Raw genomic sequence first — 19,636 nt, 5'->3', positions numbered from 1 at the left:
CAGCTGAACAAAATGATGTAAGTAATACACTGATCTGTTCAGCATTTACTATTTTAGGCTGTCCTCATTTAAGGCAGCATACACCTAGTGACACATTCCCTTTAAAGAGGTGGTGTCACAAGGAAAACTAGATCTATAGAGATGTTTCATAACTTGTTGCCCTTGGTAACGGCCAGCAAAGGCATCCACTTTCTTGGGGTGCTCATGCTCAGTTCAATCCCAGTCACATGATCTGTCTGATTAGTACTGGCAGTTGGTTTTCACTTCACATGCAGAAAGGGGGATTGTAGGAAAGTGTCTGCACTGTTGCAGGGTCAAAGTTCAGAGAGTAAACCAGAAATTGATCAGATGCATAGAGAAGAAAAATGTTACAGCGATGTAAGCTTCTAAAACCAGCACATTTGTACTCCTTTATATATGTATGGGGTCCACATCTGATTTTACCTTCTTTGCTTTGTTATACTACCCCTTCAAGACCCAAACTAGCTGCAGCACAAAGGTTTTGATTATATTTCCACTTTTTATTTTTTCTTTAAGTTTTGTACTTAAGACCTTACACCATTCTTTCACCTGTCTTTGAACGCGCTTTATCATATATATCTTTTTGCTGTGTTTTTTCATAGTTTTATAAATCTTCCCTAGTATTATACATGTGATCACTCTATACAGCTCTATATCTGTATCCTTCTGGTGGCTGGTATACTGTAGGTAAGTTTATTACAACCACTTGAATGTGATATTCATATATATGATATTGAATTTGAATATGATATTGAAAAAAATTATATGAATAAATTCTCTGAGGGTAATTTGCAAAAATATTTTAGGTAATCAAAGTAAAGATGTAGGTGTTTGCCTCAAAGCACAATCTACCTGTAGCATATTATGACAATGGAATGTCTCTAGATGAATGCTGGCTGACAGGTTTGACTGGTTTACACCTATATAGCTTGTTGCCTCCTAATACCACATTTTAGTGTGTATGTTAAATTGGGCTTGCTTTATATACACTACCGTTCAAAAGTTTGGGGTCACCCAAACAATTTAGTGTTTTCCATGAAAGGTCACACTTATTCACCACCATACGTTGTGAAATGAATAAAAAATAGAGTCAAGACATCATTTGTATTTGAAATAACATTGTTTTTACATCAAACTTTGCTTTCGTCAAAGAATCCACCGTTTGCAGCAATTACAGCATTGCGCACCTTTGGCATTCGAGCTATTAATCTGTTGAGGTAAGCTGGAGAAATTGCACCCCACGCTTCTAGAAGCAGCTCCCACAAGTTTGATTGGTTGGATGGGCACTTCTGGTGTACCATACGGTCAAGCTGCTCCCACAACAGCTCAATGGGATTCAGATCTGGTGACTGCGCTGGCCACTCCATTACCGATAGAATACCAGCTGCCTGCTTCTGCTGTAAATAGTTCTTGCACAATTTAGAGGTGTGTTTAGGGTCATGTTCCTGTTGTAGGATGAAACTGGCTCCAATCAAGCGCTGCCCACTGGGTATGGCATGGCGTTGCAAAATTGAGTGATAGCCTTCCTTATTCAGAATCCCTTTTACCCTGTACAAATCTCCCACCTTACCAGCACCAAAGCAACCCCAGACCATCACATTACCTCCACCATGCTTAACAGGTGGCATCAGGCATTCTTCCAGCATCTTTTCATTTGTTCTGTGTCTCACAAACGTTCTTCTTTGTGATCCAAACACCTCAAACTTGGATTCATCCGTCCACAACACTTTTTTCCAGTCTTCCTCTGTCCTATGTCTGTGTTCTTTTGCCCATCTTAATCTTTTTCTTTTATTGGCCAGTCTCAGATATGGCTTTTTCTTTGCCACTCTGCCCTGAAGCCCAAAATCCTGCAGCCGCCTCTTCACTGTAGATGTTGACACTGGTGTTTTGCGGGTACTATTTAATGAAGATGCCAGTTGGGGACCTGTGAGGCGTCTGTTTCTCAAACTAGTGTAACGCCTGGAGTAGTGGATCCACTGAACCGTCACTAGCGATGGCACTAACCTCACCAGGGAGCGGAGTCTAAGGGGCCGCTGGTTTTCTCCAGAGCCCGCCGCAAGGCGGGATGGACTTGCTGCGGCAGGCGACCCCCAGGTCACTACCCCTGGCTTGGTTGCTAGTGACGGCAGGCGAGGCGTGGCAGGAGCAGTAGGCAGGAGATAGTGCAGGCAGAGGTCTGTAGGCGTGATCGCAGGTGGCGGACAGGACTCAGGAACAATGGGAAGGCAGCGGGCAGGGACTAGGGACAAGGACTGCGGACAGGAACAAGGAACAAGGACTAAGGTCAGGAACAACAGGGAGCTGGGCCAAACGCTATGGGAAGCATGCAGAGGCTCCAACACCTGTAGTGGGGCAGGGCTGGAATTTATAGAGAGTGATTAGTGCAACTAACCAATTAGGGGCGGACTGGCCCTTTAAATCTGAGACAGCCGGCGCGCGCGCGCCCCAGGGGGCAGGGACGCGCGCGCCGGCCGGCACAGACTGAGATAGGAGCGGGGCGAGGTAAGGCGCCCCCCGGGGCCGAACAGGTAGCAGCGCCGGGTCCCTGCACAAGGACCCCGGTGGCTGCATGGGGCAGAGGGAGGTCGCGGTGGCGGCGGCGGCCCGGAGCACGGGACGCCGCTGCGGCCGTGACAGTACCCCCCCCTTTGGCCTTCCCCTCTTTCTAGCCTGCAGGAACCTCTTGATGAGATCTTGGTCCAGGATGTTAGCCTTGGGTTCCCAGGACCTCTCCTCAGGACCAAATCCTCTCCAGTCCACTAGGAAGAACCGTCTCCCTCTGACAGTTTTCATGGCCAGAATGGGTAGTCCAGCTTTCATGGGCGAAGAGAACCGTCCTTCTTCTGCACAAAGAAGAATCCTGCGCCAGCAGGGGACGTGGATTTGCGAATGAAACCCTTCTGAAGGTTCTCCCGGATGTAGGAAGACATGGCCTCAGTCTCGGGCACGGAGAGAGGGTACACCCGACCTCGTGGAAAAGAAGTTCCAGGAAGGAGGTCTATGGGACAATCATATGTCCGGTGAGGGGGTAGAGAGTCCGCCTCTTTGGCAGAAAAGACGTCAGCCAAGTCTCGGTATTCTGCCGGTAGGCCGGGTAGAGGCTTGACGGAGTCAGGTGACGTCACAGAGCTCTTGGGCTGAAGAAGCTTCAGACACCGGTTAGGACAGTCCAGACCCCAACTGATAATCTCCCCGGTTCTCCAGTCTAGCTTAGGGGTATGTAATTGCAGCCAAGGTAGACCCAGCAGGATGTCGGAAGAGGAATGGCGCAAGATGTAGAAGGAGATCTTCTCCTGATGTAAAGCGCCCACCTGGAGGACTAGAGGTGCAGTCTGGTAGAGCACAGCTTCAGCAAGAGTCTCGCCTGTGACCGAGGAGATAGACAGGGATCGGGCTAGCTGGATCATGGGTAGCCGCCATCTTTGGACCAAGGTAGCTGCAATGAAACTGCCCGCAGACCCGGAGTCGATGAAGGCAGTAGTCTGGTGAATTTGTCCTGAGGGTGTCTGGATGGAAACTGGCATAGACAATCTTGGAGAGGTGGCATTCACACCTAGGGAGGCCTCTCCTACCGGACCTAGGTGCGAGCGTTTCCCGGACACTGAGGACGTTGGGGACATCTCTGCCGGAAGTGATCAGAGCCACCGCAATAGAGACAGAGATTCAGGTCTAGTCGGCGAGCCCTCTCATGAGGAGTCAGGCGAACTCGTTCTACTTGCATAGGAACCTCAGGAGTCGACTGGGGTACAGGAGCAACAGGATTCTGAAAAACTGGTGCTAGGCGGTGATGGCGACGGGGCAGGCTTAGTCGCCGTTCTTGCCAGACCTCCTCCTCTCTCTCGGAAAATCGGTTGTCGACTCTGGTAGCCAGTAGGATTAGATCGTTCAGAGATGTAGGGAGGTCGCGGGCTGAGAGCACGTCTTTCACCCGACTGGATCGGCCCTTCTTGAAGGTGGCTATTAGAGCGGCCTCATTCCAGTCTAATTCAGCTGCCAGGGTGTGGAACTGGATGGCGTAGTCACCAACAGAGGAGCTCCCTTGAGAGAGGTTGAGGAGAGCAGTCTCAGCTGAAGAAGCACGGGCAGGTTCCTCAAAGACGGAGTGAAACTCGGCCAGGAAGGTTCGGAGATTGGCAGCAACAGGATCATCTCGGTCCCACAGCGGCGTGGTCCAGGCCAAAGCTCTACCCTCCAATAGGCTGATGATGAAAGCCACTTTAGAGCGCTCGGTGGGAAACTGACTATTTAAGAGTTCAATATGCATGGTGCATTGAGTCAGGAATCCCCTGCACAACTTGGGATCACCTCCATATTTACTCGGGAGAGCCAGTCGAAGTCTCGAAGAGGCTGCAGGAGGTGGTGAGCGCTGAGCTGTAGTATGCTGCTGTAAGGCTGCAGTCAGTTGCTGGATCTGCTGTGACTGTTGCTGGATTTGTTGAGCCTGTTGAGCGACCACTCTGGCTACGTCACAGAGATCAGGCACCTCGCCGGGATCCATGGTTGGAGCCTACTGTAACACCTAAAGTAGTGGATCCACTGAACCGTCACTAGCGATGGCACTAACCTCACCAGGGAGCAGAGTCTAAGGGGCCGCTGGTTTTCACCAGAGCCCGCCGCAAGGCGGGATGGACTTGCTGCGGCAGGCGCCCCGCAGGTCGCTACCCCTGGCTTGGTTGCTAGTGACGGCAGGCGAGGCGTAGCAGGAGCAGTAGGCCCTTTAAATCTGAGACAGCCAGCGCACGCGCGCCCTAGGAGGCGGGGCCGCGCGCGCCGGCCGGCACAGACAGGAGTGGGGCGAGGTAAGGCGCCCCCCGGGGCCGAACAGGTGGCAGCGCCGGGTCCCTGCACAAGGACCCCGGCAGCTGCATGGGGCAGAGGGAGGTCACGGCGGCAGCCCGGAGCACGGGACGCCGCCGCGGCCGTGACAACTAGAGACTCTAATGTGCTTTTCTCCTTGCTTAGTTGTGCAACGCGGCCTCCCACTTCTTTTTCTACTCTGGTTAGAGCCTGTTTGTGCTGTCCTCTGAAGGGAGTAGTACACACCGTTGTAGGAAATCTTCAATTTCTTAACAATTTCTCGCATGGAATAGCCTTCATTTCTAAGAACAAGAATAGACTGTCGAGTTTCAGATGAAAGTTCTCTTTTTCTGGCCATTTTGAGCGTTTAATTGACCCCACAAATGTGATGCTCCAGAAACACAATCTGCTCAAAGGAAGGTCAGTTTTGTAGCTTCTGTAACGAGCTAGACTGTTTTCAGATATGTGAACATGATTGCACAAGGGTTTTTTAATCATCAATTAGCCTTCTGAGCCAATGAGCAAACACATTGTACCATTAGAACGCTGGAGTGATAGTTGCTGGAAATGGGCCTCTATACACCTATGTAGATATTGCACCAAAAACCAGACATTTGCAGCTAGAATAGTCATTTACCAATTAGCATTGTAGAGTGTATTTGTTTAACGTTAGGACTAGTTTAAAGTTATCTTCATTGAAAAGTACAGTGCTTTTCCTTCAAAAATAAGGACATTTCAATGTGACCCCAAACTTTTGAACGGTAGTGTATATTTATTTATTAAGTAATTTAAACATTTTCATTGTATTATTACAACTTATTGTTAAAAAATACTGGAAACTTACTGTACATATTGTTCATTCTTGATCTTTCATTTAACGCATATGTGTTCTTGCCATTGTATGTGTACATGAGGTATTTTCTCAGTATTTTCCTCTGCAGGATTCATTTCAAATTGTCTGTTTGCTCAGGGTTGTGGAGCCCAGAGCAATCCATTACTGAGCCACGATCAGCATCATTGCAACGCTGAGGCCTGGCCGGGTAAGAAGCAGGGATCGCCCCTCCGCAATCCGCCACTAGACATCAGGGATGGCTTGTTTATAGCCATTCAAATGCAGCTGTCAGCTTTGACAGCTGCATGTAAATGGCTAATTAGCCAGGCGTGGCACGGCCAGTCCCCGGCTGCTGATAGCAGCTGGAAGCCGTGCGCTGCCGTCACATGGGCCCTTCATATGGTCACCACAAACTTACCTATATTCCCTTGTACTATTAATACCTACAAGTTATGTTGAATATACAGTGCATATTCAATCAATGTCCTTGTAAAGGGAGACACTACTTTCTGCCTAATGTCTTAAAGGAGTTGGCAACCTTTTCTCAAACACAGTGGAGTAAGTATAGCCAACCCCTTTAAGATGTCCTTGGAGATTCAGGCTATGTTTACATTGTGAACATATACACTAGTTTAAGCGCCTGAAATGGACATTAAACATAAACACAAATGTCTAACATTGGTACCTGTCACCTATATCAGTATACCTTTACTCAAGGGGGATGTGAGATGTTCAGGAGCTTATCATAATGTATATGTTAAAAAAATGACAGTGATAGTTGTCCGTCACAGGCATCTATCAACCCTAGGCTATGATGGCATATATTCGCCGAAAGTGATAAAAGGCTTATCGAAAGCTCAGTTCATAATATATGTGTCCAACTGATGCGTGTGATCTCTGCCACACAGTGATATCTATCTACTGTATTCCTCCTAGGCTGTTGCTGTATGTTAACAAAACACATGAGTGTAAACATCACAGAGGCAGACTGCAGCTGCTATGGGTGCCTATGGGGGAAGGAGCGCAGCCCTGACTGGACATATTCCTTTTGAACTGGTAAGAAACTGTGTAGAACTCCTCTAATCAACTGCACTGTCAACTTGTAGAAAGATGGCGCATTGGTGCCATGGTCATGGAAAGCAGGGTAGCCAACAGCAGGGCCTTCTGTCCTGGAGTGCACAACCAGATATTATAATAGGAGGGGCATTTTGATCTTTGCTATGGGGTACCCTATTTTGTGTGTACACTAAATAATATGTACCATGCAGTGTATGATTTATACTGGACCCATCGGGATAGAATAATGTAGTCTAATTGTCAGGGAGTCCTGGGGTCCGGGAAGATGGCAGTCCCTTCTAACACTAATAGGCTATTCTGTTAGGATATTAGGATATTCTTTTCAGTATACCAACTAGACGGACAGCAGGACAACACAGGTGGAGGAGGGGACTTTTAGGTTTATGAATTTAGCTGTATGGGACACACAGGGAGCTGCTGTCAGTAAGTGCAATGAGTATTAGAGATGAGCGATCCGGCCGAGGTTCGGGTTCGTATGAACCTGAACTCTCGGCTTCTGATTTCCGCTGTCTGCCTGCTCCGCTCCTATGGCTATGGCTGTATTCCAGTTTTCCAGGCGGTCCTCAGGCTGTATCCACCCTCTCCACGGATACGAGACGATACGATCTGAGTGGACATGAAACGGATCCCGCCTCCATCACTGACTGGCTGAGACACCAGTCGCATCAGACACCAGGAAGCAGCCGGGAACCGGGTACCAGAGCGCCACGATGCGGAACCCGCCGCTGGAACCGGGGAGGTGAGTGGACGTCGTTTCCCTCAGCCACCTACTCCCTGGTGTCAGGAAAAAAATGCCCCCCCGCCGGACTACCCCTTTAAACATGACAATACTACACAAATTAGTTACACGCTAACATTCACACATACTAGTGCCCTTCTTTAAAGAGACTATAAATGTAAATGTGTATATATTTTGCCTTTTCATTTCTGCATTTTACTTTACTTGTCCATCTGGCACTATTTCTGGTTGCCCACTCCTCTTGTGTCTCCCTTATTCCCTTACAGATTGTAAGCTCGTGTAAGCGGGGTCCTCACTCCTCTTGTGTTATACCTATTTCCTCATAGATTGTAAGCTTATGTAAGCCGGACCCTTACTCCTTTTATGTCTCCCCTATTTTGTTATAGAATAGATGGTAGGCTCTTGTGAGCAGGACCCTTACTTCTTTTGTGTCTCCCCTATCCTGATGGTAGGCTCTTGTGAGCAGGACCCTCACTCCTTTTGTGTCTCCCCTATCCTGATGGTAGGCTCTTGTGAGCAGGACCCTCACTCCTTTCATGTCTCCCCTATCCTGATGGTAGGCTCTTGTGAGCAGGACCCTCACTCCTTTCATGTCTCCCCTATCCTGATGGTAGGCTCTTGTGAGCAGGACCCTCACTCCTTTTGTGTCTCCCCTATCCTGATGGTAGGCTCTTGTGAGCAGGACCCTTACTTCTTTGGTGTCTTCCCTATCCTGATGGTAGGCTCTTGTGAGCAGGACCCTCACTCCTTTCGTGTCTCCCCTATCCTGATGGTAGGCTCTTGTGAGCAGGACCCTCACTCCTTTCGTGTCTCCCCTATCCTGATGGTAGGCTCTTGTGAGCAGGACCCTCAAACCTTTTGTGTCTCCCCTATCTTGATGGTAGGCTCTTGTGAGCAGGACCCTCACTCCTTTCATGTCTCCCCTATCCTGATGGTAGGCTCTTGTGAGCAGGACCCTCACTCCTTTCATGTCTCCCCTATCTTGATGGTAGGCTCTTGTGAGCAGGACCCTCACTCCTTTCATGTCTCCCCTATCCTGATGGTAGGCTCTTGTGAGCAGGACCCTCACTCCTTTTGTGTCTCCCCTATCTTGATGGTAGGCTCTTGTGAGCAGGACCCTCACTCCTTTCATGTCTCCCCTATCTTGATGGTAGGCTCCTTTGCTTTGAATTGTTAGTTTGTTACTCTGTGATGTCTAACCTTGTCAGTACATGAACTCTCTGGATTGTAAAGTGCTGCAGAATATATTGGTAACATGATTAGTAGAAGACTTTCTATAAGACATCAGCTTATTTTCATGTGAAGCTTTGTAACAGGGATGCTGTGGCAAATGTCTCAGGAAACATCTCATTACCAGACTAATAATACTGTCATGGCTGTGGAAGCTATCATTTATTTTGTTTTGGTAAGTATTATGACATGTCTGGCAGAAACACTGTTCACCTAAGGTTCTCTCTGAGCCTCACGGCCTGTCAGTAATTCCACCGCCTTTCTCCGAGCAGTGGTAAACAGCAGTCAATTAGAGAGTGTCTGCTCTGCCTAGTGGTGACTGTGCACATAGTCATACTACCAAACCACTCATTGCTCTAGGTATTTTTCATGGAATAACTCGTCTTTAGAGTTATATAAGTATGATGATTTTATGATGAGTTTCTGGTCTGCTACATTTCCAAATATAGATCATAAAATACCCTAACATGTAAGGGAAGCTTTGGTGAGGACTATTCACATTGCAACTATTCTGAAGATTTCTACAAGTAACACTACATATAGTATAAAGGGTGATGGCCTTCATAACAAAATCTGTAAAGCCCCCTCCATGTGCCATTTCTAATACTGGTCTCCTCTTATAAAAGAGGTCTTTGAGTTTAAGGTATATGCACAGCTGCTACTTCTGAACCCCTATAACTATATCTATAATAAGAAGTGGAGGTCTGAACCTGATCAGCCAATGATCCTAAATAGCAGTCTACACCCCACCCACCTTTGGATGGCAGAGTATAGGACTACCCCTGTGACTCCACCTGACTGGCCACGGGCCAGATTGCATTGGCAGTGCACTGAGATAAAGTCTTGATGCAGGACAGCAGGCCGCAAACTGTCATAGATGCCCCAAGAGGGTAGAGTGTCATTGTCTAACTGGGTCTGTACTAGGAAGAATCCTCAGGACAGAAACAGCAAAAAGTAGTATAACCAAATTCAGAAGCCAAGGGGTTAACAGTTAAACAGTCTGGAAGTCTAATGGTGGTTTTACACAAAGCGATAATTCGCCCGATCGTACGATTAACGTTTTTGAATGAGCAATTTTTTTTTTATAACGATCGGCGTTTAGACGGAACGATACATCGTACAGAATATTCGTTTTGCGATCGTTTTGCGATCGCTTAAGCCTATCTCACACATAGGGGAAATCGTTAAAAGACTGTTTACACTGAAGGATCTGCGAATTTTTTGCGAACGATCAACGACGATTTGAGAACTTGTCGCTTGTCGCTTGATCGTTCGCTGCATTTACACGTACGATTATCGTTCCAATTCGACCGTTATCGTGCAAATTCGAACGATACATCATTCCGTGTAAAACCACCATAAATCAGGAGGTTACATATAATTACCAGGGGAGAGGGTTATGGAGTAAACAGTCCCATGGGGTCGGTGGCCTGAATACAGTTAGGGAAGCAGAAGGCCTCCATCAGTGCTGTCATGTTGTTCAATGTGGCCAGTGGAGGTGGTATAGACATGTGCTGTGAGAGCCCAGATAAGTAAGTATGTCACAGTAACCCTGCTGGCAGTGGATATTGATAAGTGCCTTTCAGTTTCAGCTGCCGGAGTATATCCTTTATATTTAATGTTGTGGATTTAGAAGAGGCTATTTTCTTATTCTCTGTTCTCAGCATTGTGACTAAAAATCCATAAACTTACATTATGTATACAGTTGGATAATCTCCCACTGTTTAAGCTGAATGTACTGTACTTTTTCAGTATGTGCAATTGTATAGAGTTTAATATGTCATCTATTGACTCACATATTCGTATATTAGAGTTAGCATTTCAGTACAGTGAGGAAAAAGGCCAGACATATCATCCAAGTAACAAGATAGATAGATAGATAGATAGATAGATAGATAGATAGATAGATAGATAGATTTTGTTTTTGTTTTTTACTGAAGTTGTATTTGGGCTTCAGCGCCTTTATATATTTTTGCGTTTTATAGATATTTTCTTTTCATTCCCAAGATCTGACTGCTTTACAGATTGTTCTAAAATTGGATGGGCAGAATAGTAAGAAACTAGATCAGACTGGGGTACGAACACAGCAGTAAGAGACAAGTTATTGGATCTAATAGGGACTGGTCTATTTGTGTGCCTATCTTATTAAGAAATATATAAAGAAGTGTACATTCGGATGGGGACATACAAGAGTACATGTACTAAGATATTGCACAAAAGGGTTGCTAAGACCTTGTCATGGTCAATGACTCCATAGTTTGAGATCAGAAGCATATTGTACATGAGCCCTATGGTGGAGCAAAGGAAAATGAAAGGAGGCATACAGTCTCCGGTAAGAATTACTGGCTACTGGTTCTGATTCTGTGCTTCTTCTTTATGTTTATAAATATAGAAAATATTTCAGTGATGATTTATCTCTCACTTTATGCTAAATCAAATAGTTATTGCTTAACATTTCTATTACGGACATGCCTTCGCAAAAGTTTATGATTCAGCATGAAAACCTTTAAGTGACCTGTATTCTGGGCATGCCTAGACATGGGTATCTGGAACAAGAACCGCCAATACCAAGAATAGACAAGCAGCATAATGTGGGCTATTTGTGACACTTCACATTATAATAGATTGAGACTTGAATTACAATAGCTGTATTAGAATGTGGAACCAGTTTATCAACATCTCTATTAAACAGGTGAGGTAAAGGGAGGGCAACAGAGTTGAAAGTAGTAATTGCTTATGATTCGTTCATGACAAATGTAATTTAGAGCTAATGTTTATCATGATAGTCTCATTTTCAGGCTGTCATATCCAGATAACTGCTGTCTGTGAAGGTGATTATAGTCATAATGACTTTTCATGCACTCTACTAATAGAATATTTAAAATAAGGCCAAGGTGAGGTTTCTCTTTTGTTAAAAATGGCCCAACAAAGCTTTGGTGACTACCCCCCCCCCCAACTTGTTTATATGAATTTTACAAATGATATTCACTACCCCCCCCCCCCCCCCCCCCCCCAACTTGTTTATATGAATTTTACAAATGATATTCAATATAAAAAGAGAGGGGGATAAGAATAACAGGAAGGTTCTGGAGGAGTCATCATGGGGGAGATTTATCAAACATGGTATAAAGTGAAACTGGCTGAGTTGCCCCTAGCAACCAATCAGATTCCACCTTTCAATTTCCAAAGAGTTTGTGAGGAATGATCGGTTGCTAGGGGCAACCGAGCCAGCTTCACTTTACACCATGTTTGACAACTCTCCCCCCTGAAGTCCATGTATCGGTGAAGTCCATTTTTAGGTTACCACCCTTCACAGTAAAACAGTTAAGTCTAGGATGTAATCTATTGCCAGTGGACTCAGGTTCTTCAGTGCCCGATGAGAAGAAGAAAGAGAACCTTTCCAAAGCATTATTACCTGTGATGGATAGGGAGAAGGGGGCAGGGGGTTGAGATTCATGGATCCTAATGACAATGGAAGAGGTAACCCAGTGGGCAAATTAGATTTGAAACAGTTTTAGGCCATGGGATCATTCCTTGTGAGGTTCTGTTCCAGAAACCATGTGGTTGTACTTAAAGGGGTAGTCCACAAAAAAAAATTTTCTTTCAAATCAACTGCTACCATGAAGTGCCAGAGATTTGTAATTTACTTCTATTAAAAAATCTCAAGCCTTCCAGTACTTATCAGCTGCTGTATGCCCAACAGGAAGTTGTATTATTTCCAGTCTGGAGAGCAGGAGAGGTTTTCTATGGGGATTTGCTCCTGCTTTGGACAGTTCCTGACATGGACAGAGGAGGCAACAGAGAGCACTGGGTCAGACAGGAAAGAAAACACCACTTCCTGCTGGACACACAGCAGCTGATAAGTACTGGAAGACTTAAATTTTTTTAATAGAAGTGAATTACAAATCTCTGGCACTTTATGGCACCAGTTGATTTGAAAGAAAAATTTTTTGGGTGGACTACCCCTTTAAGCATCATCTGATGTGGTCCCTGATGTATGGGAGTAATCTAACGATGGGTGACCATATATCAAAAACCTTTTTAACTAGGGCTTCCTTTTGCAAGGATGCCAACACCCAATCCATTCTCAGTAGGGAGGTGAGCTTTTCCAGGAAGATGTAAAGAGTAGGTGTGTTAAGTGCTAGCCAAGTCTGTAGTATTGTATAGGAAAAGTAAACATAGAAACATAGAAGATTGTCGTCAGAAAAAGACCACTGGGTCCATCTAGTCTGCCCTTTTAGCATTTCCCTTCTTATTATCTTAGGATAGATATATGTTTACCCAGGAAGCTTTACGTTGAGTTATTGTAGATGAGTGTGTTTGTGTGGGAGATTTATGTCAGCATTAGAAAGTTGCCCAAAAAGGGCCCAAGCTACTTGTGGGGAAGATTATGGGGAACCTGTGTAGTGGCAAAGACATGTATTCTTCAGCAAAATTATTTAATTTAGGGACAATCCCATAAGCAATGGAAGTGGCTGGCGGTGGCCTCCCCACACTTGGAACAGGCTGGGGTAGGGAGATTACCCATGAAAAAGTTTCATTGGTGGGTTATGTAGCCTTTATGTAAGATTTTCAGCAACATTTCCCAATAGGAAATAGGGATACATGTGAGTGTGTTGATCAAAATTTTTAGAAGTGCTGATGAGGAAAATTGAAAGTCATGTGTGGACCATGTGGTTATATCATAGGCCGTGAGTGTATAGTCGAGGTAAGACTGGAGGAGCAAATAGTTGCTGGAAATAAGGCCCTCCGTCTGGGAGAAGGCAGCCAGATGGAGACACAGCAGATCTCCCCAACCCTGCTGTGGCAGAGAGCGATTGACTGAAATTGCAACGCTTTGAGCCTGTAAGAAATAGAACAAATGGGGGCGTAAAGAAATCAAATTTCACACACGCCTGGGAGAATGAGTGAACTTTCTTGGTGGCAGGGTTCACAATGTCCGCCACAATATTTAATCGGCTACTCCACCACCGTCGGAATATTGGGTGAGGTTTTCCCTGGTGGAAGAGTGGGTTGTCGCAAAAGGGTTGGCTGATCTTGTTTGTCATGTACAGCGTTCCACAACCTCCACAGTGACATAAACAATGGATTCCCTCTTTGAGCCTCTGAGAGAGAGGAGTAGGGGCAGTGAAGCCGGGCTTGAGGTAAAAGATTTCCTATCAGAAATGTTGCTAATGTTATCGGGGAGTATCCTGATGTGTCCTAAAGCCAATCCTGCAAAATTTTCATGTTGGCAGCTAGATAATATAGCTTGAGGTCTGGGATAGTGACTTGTTTTAATTGGATAGAATATTCTTCTTAAGCCGCATAGCCTCATTTTTAAAGGGGTTATCCCATATCTGAAGTTTTCCACTAAATAGTTTACTGTTCTTATGGGTTAGACCACTACAAACCCAGAAACAAAGGACAACTGAGGCAACAGCATGCATGCTTGTCCAACTATCTATCCCCTATTATGATTTGCTGTTCCCATGCCATATTTCATATATAGATTAACAGATAAACTGACTTCTCTTTCGGTGAGAACCAGCATAGTCATTTTCGACAATGTCACAACAGTAAGCAAGAACTATTTCTCACTGTGACTTTTTTTTTGTTTCCGTTTGTCTATGGGACCATCTATGTTACTTCAGTGGTTAAATCAGCTGCTTCTTTACTGTAAGACTTGCAGCTATGCAGCTCTATGTTTCCCCCTGGTGGCAACAACAAGCAATTCCAGCAATCAGATTAAACTATACTTATTTAGGCCAAATTGTTGATCTTGTAACTATTTGACAATGGTATTAAATATACTGTATGAAATCCTTCAGTTCTTATAATGTAATGAAGTTGATTAAACTTACTACAGTATATTTCAGTGCTGGCCAAAATTATTGGCACACCGGCAATTCTGTCAGATAATACTTACTTTCTTCCAGAAAATGATTCCAATCGCAAATGCTTTGGTAATAATTAGTGATGAGCGAGTACTAAAATGCCTGGGTGCTTGCTATTCGAGACAAGTATTTCCCGATACTCGAGTGCTCGTTTTGAGTAACGAACCCCATTGAAGTCGATGGGAGACTCAAGTATTTTTGCAGGGGACCCAAATTCGGTAGAGGGAGGGTCGTGTGAAAATCTGTCAACCTCAGAAATTGATGGAAACACAACAGAAATGGACAGGAAACAGCAGGGGTAGCATGTATGCATGCCTCTGAGGCTGCCTAATGGCCCCATTATGCCTAATTCTGTGCAACAGCCTGGTTAAAACAGAGGGACAGCAATGCATTCTGGAACCTGTAGTACTGAGTACATCTGCTTAACCAGGAAATAAAGAAAACCACAAAACAAATGGATTTTTGGTAGTTTCAAAACTGGGAAAGATAGGTAATAAATAATGCTATATGCTTCTGCAGAAGTTTCATTTTTTTCTTGCCTCGATCCGGAGTTCCCCTTTAAGAAAAAAAGAAAATATTAAATTAAGAAAAAAGTACAATATATCTATACATCTATATCTATACAACCAATGAAAAGTGAGATAAGTGCAGAACTTTAAACTTTTACAATGTGAACTATGAACTGAAAACAGTCACCCAACAATAGTGATATCCCATTCCCTAGTTGACTAATGTGACAATTCTAAGTGCTAACTGGTTTAAGTGCTAACAAACAAGCATGAGCACAGCTAGATAGATTTATCTCTCATAGGCTATGTTCACACATCAAAAATGGAGAAAAAGCATCCGATTTCGCTATTTAAAAAAACGTCCGTTTTTGCAGCAATTTAACTGACTGTCAATGGGAAGACGGACGTCCTATGCACACAATGCATGGAAAAATGGACGTTTTTATCGTGGACGTCAAAATAATGAACATGAACATTATTTTCGGACGTTTTTTTGCAAATAGCGGACGTTTTGTATTAGTTGTTCACACACAGTTCTTCTATTGTCACCGTTCTTTCTCTGTTTTTACTATTAAATTCAATGGATTTTTCAATTAAGCCACAAAGGGCAATTAGTAACCCAAACTAAGATAATGTGCAAACACCCGTCATTGCAAGGGGATGCCAGGCTTCGAAAAACTTTGTTATTTCAGACTCAAAATAACGGACATAATTTTAAACGGAGCTGAAAAAAACATTGTGTTAACATAGCCATACTGTGCAAACTTACAATATGTATATATCCCAACAAATTAAACTGAAGGTTAACCATCATTTCCAAATTTCTGACATCTAACCAAACTTGTTAGGGTCAAAGTGCTGACCCTAACCCTACTTGCTTAAAGGAAGGGGCATAGGGCACTCAGCAGAGTGCGGCATCTGTTCCTTCCTGATCATCACTTCCCGGATAGACAAACAGAAACAAAAAGGTGACGACCTGACCACCTCTGCCCTATTTTGGCAACTGTTGGGGGTAAGGAGTCTGACATGTCAATATGAAAGTGATAGTCACGTCAATCGTTCTATGAAGTGATAGTTACCCTCCCCTTTAAGGCACAAACAGCATTAACAAACTATTAACTGTGGCGGTGTGTATCCTAAACGTCATTTCTATCAACTCCATTTCCCCACTCTCTTCCTCACTTTGAGTTACATCCATGACAACAACCTCACTGTCTGACAACCGGGTCTCATCGTCATCATCAGACACCTCTTCCAACCCCGCTTGCAAGTCCCCACTCTCATCACCCACTGACTGTGTGAGCTGCATAGTTTGGGCATCGGGACAGATAGACTGCTCCGGTTGCTGTAACTCAGAGAAGGGTCCAGAAAAGAGTTCCTGGGAGCATGGTGGTGGATCTGAATCCCTTCTTTCCCTGGAAGGGCCAAGCTGTGGGGAAGGAGGCTGAGCTAATGGAGCAAGGGCTCCACTCCCTTGGGTAGCGTGGGTGGACTGCGTGGAAGACTGGGTGGTGGATAAGTTACTGGACACATTATCCGCTATCCACGTGATCACCTGTTCACACTGCTGCGGTTTCAATATCAGTCTACCATGAGACCCCGTAAGTTAGGCAAAGAAGCTAGGGAGTGGACGTCTGCGGTGTGTCACTGCTACCTCCTCAACAGGTGCTGCTGTGTCACCCTTCCCTGAACCATGGCCTCCAGCAACAGCATCACTTGGAACCCCACGCCCTCGTCCTCAACCTTTACCCCTGGGGTTCACCATTTTATGGTCACTGCACAGTATGGAACTTAGATAGGCCTTGCGTAAGAAATACAGAAATCTGGAAAAATACTTGTGCTCCCTCAAGTTTTTTGGGGGGGCTGTATGGTACAATCTGGTAGTGGCTGGACCTAGATACATGCTGTGATACCCCCGTCCAATGAGCAGTGAAGTTTTATAAAGGTGAACTACAAATCCCAGCAATCCAATGTAGTACAGCAGGACCACCCCCCCCCAAAATCAAAAAAGAGTACACTGAGCACTTCTTTGGGGTGTGTATGCAACACCTAATGTCCCCTTTCTGCCAGCAGCCGATCACCACAGTGTGCTGCTGAAATCGTGGTAGCAGCACTGCAAGTCACAGCCAGGGCTGTTTGTTTGTATTGCTAGTATTCCCTGCCTACTGGAATGCTAAATCCTGCACTGACACTCTCCCTGAGAAGCAGCAGCTCTGTCCCTAATCTCTCACAGCATGCGTCTGAAGCGAGTACTGCCGGCTGCGCCTTTTATATGGCAGGGTCATCTGATCTGGCCAACCAATCGCTGCTATCGACATGTATGGGTCCCACGTGATCACAGGATGTACCAAAGAGTCTCCTGCACGTTTATTGGCTGAGAAATAGCGCCCAAACTTACAGAAAACAGATGATGAGATTTTCTCGAGTACTGCGAGATGCTCGTCCGAGTAACGAGTACCATCGAGTACCCTAATACTCGATCGAGTACCAAGCTCGGACGAGCATGCTCGCTCATCACTAATAATAATATCTTCATTTTGCTCGCAATGAAAAAACACGGCAGCAAAGCAACCCCAAAACATCAGGGAACCTCCGCCATGTTTGACTGTAGGGACCGTGTTCTTTTCTTTGAAGCCCTCTTTTTTTCCCTGTAAACTCTATGTTGAGGCCTTTTCCCAAAAAGCTCTACTTTTGTCTTATCTGACCAGAGAACATTCTTCCAAAAAGTTGTTGGCTTTCTCAGGTAAGTTTTGGCAAACTCCAAGCTGGCTTTTTTATGTCTCTGGGTCAGAAGTGGGGTCTTTCTGGGTATCCTACCATAGAGTCCCTTTTCATTCAGATGCCGACGGACAGTACGGGCTGACACTGTTGTACCCTCGGACTGCAGGGCAGCTATAACTTGTTTGGATGTTAGTCGAGGTTCTTTAGCCACCATCCGCACAATCTTTTGTTGAAATCTCTTGTCAATTTTTCTTTTCTGTCCACATGTAGGGAGGTTAGCCACAGTGCCATGGGCTTTACACTTCTTGATGACACTGCGCATGGTAGACACAAGAACATTCAGGTGTTTGGAGATGGACTTGTAGCCTTGAGATTGCTTATGCCTCCTCACAATTTGGCTTCTCAAGTCCTCAGACAGTTCTTTGGTCTTCTTTCTTTTCTCCATGCTCATTGTGGTACACACAAGGACACAGGACAGAGGTTGCGTCAACTTTAATCCATTTCAACTGGCTGCAATTGTGATTTAGTTATTGCCACCACCTGTTATGTGGCACAGGTAAGTAACAGGTGCTGTTAATTACACAAATTAGAGAAGCATCACATGATTTTTCTAAGGGTGCCAATACTTTTGTCCACCCCCTTTTTTATGTTTGGTGTGGAATTATATCCAATTTGGCTTTTTGACAATTCTTTTTGTGGTTTTCCATTGAAGACAAAGTAAATGAAGAGATTAATACCAAAGCATTTGTGATTGCAATCATTTTCTGTAAGAAATTGAGTATATTCAGTACAACTAGTTGTACATATTCAGTTCTGCAAATCATTTCCTCTAACATAAGGGTCCATTTACACAGAAAGATTATCTGCCAAAGATTTAAAGCCAAAGCCAGGAATGGATTTGAAAAGAGAAGAAATCTCAGGCTTTCCTTTATGACCTGATCTCTGTTTATAGTCTGTTCCTGGTTTTGGCTTCAAATCTTTGGCAGATAATCTGTCAGATAATCTTTCTGTGTACATGGACCCTAATGCATGGTGGTATTTAGCTCAGTATAGGTAAATGATCAGTGCAGCTAAAAGGGTTCAGCATACATTTAGATTATGATAACAGCCAGCCATGATATCTACAACTATGACATGATGCAACCTCTGTGAAAAATAATGTAATTCCTACACTTTGATGGTGGTCACCCAGTGGTTTCACTTCATAGCAAATACACAAACAACACATGAAATAAAACAATGCTTACTAGCTGAGCATTCTGGCATCATTAATTTGGTCACAGTTTTGTTGACAGTATCACTTTAAGCAGTTGTATTGACTAAAAATCTCTAAATAGGTTGTGAAGACATGAGACTGGAGGAAATGTTCTCACTTTCTTGGTCAAGCCAGGACTTAGAGGGGACATGCAGCCACTGGGTCTAATCTAAAAAAGGACTGCACCTGGAAGACTTCTCCCACAGACTACACTTCTAGAAGAAGCTGGATAAGGGATGATCATGTGACCATGTTCTGTATATCCTGGCAATAAAGTGGCAATAAAGAACAATGCTAACCCTTGCATGTCCATAATATCTTAGTCTATTTGGTGCTAGCAATGTTTACAAGCAAAACACAAGCAAAATGACCGAGTTCAGCCTAGGAGGGAATTACATGGTTGAAGGCAAGATTGTGATTCTATAAAAAAAAAAAAAAAACACAACAATCACTGATCTCAGGGAGATCAGCAAATTAAAAACCCAATGGAGCACTCATTCAAGAGTCTCCATTGATACATTGCCCTCTAAAAAAATTAAATATGCAGAAAAAGGGATTAGTGGAGCCTCAGTCACAAGT

General features: G+C 44.6%; 1 long non-coding RNA gene across 3 annotated transcripts; it reads left to right on the top strand.

The window, feature by feature from the left end:
* Positions 1-268: 268 nt before the first annotated feature.
* LOC138792644 (uncharacterized) lies at positions 269-19,331 on the top strand. 3 transcript variants are annotated; one of them, XR_011363168.1, is made up of 4 exons: positions 269-378; positions 624-708; positions 6,587-6,706; positions 19,140-19,331. It is a non-coding gene; the product is annotated as an uncharacterized lncRNA (long non-coding RNA). The 3 variants fall into 3 exon arrangements; XR_011363169.1 differs by having other exon boundaries at positions 269-499; XR_011363170.1 differs by lacking the exon at positions 624-708.
* Positions 19,332-19,636: the final 305 nt, after the last annotated feature.

Source organism: Dendropsophus ebraccatus, chromosome 5 (assembly GCF_027789765.1).
Source record: "Dendropsophus ebraccatus isolate aDenEbr1 chromosome 5, aDenEbr1.pat, whole genome shotgun sequence".
Lineage (NCBI taxonomy): Eukaryota > Metazoa > Chordata > Amphibia > Anura > Hylidae > Dendropsophus > Dendropsophus ebraccatus.
This window is presented reverse-complemented; position numbering and strand designations above follow the sequence as displayed.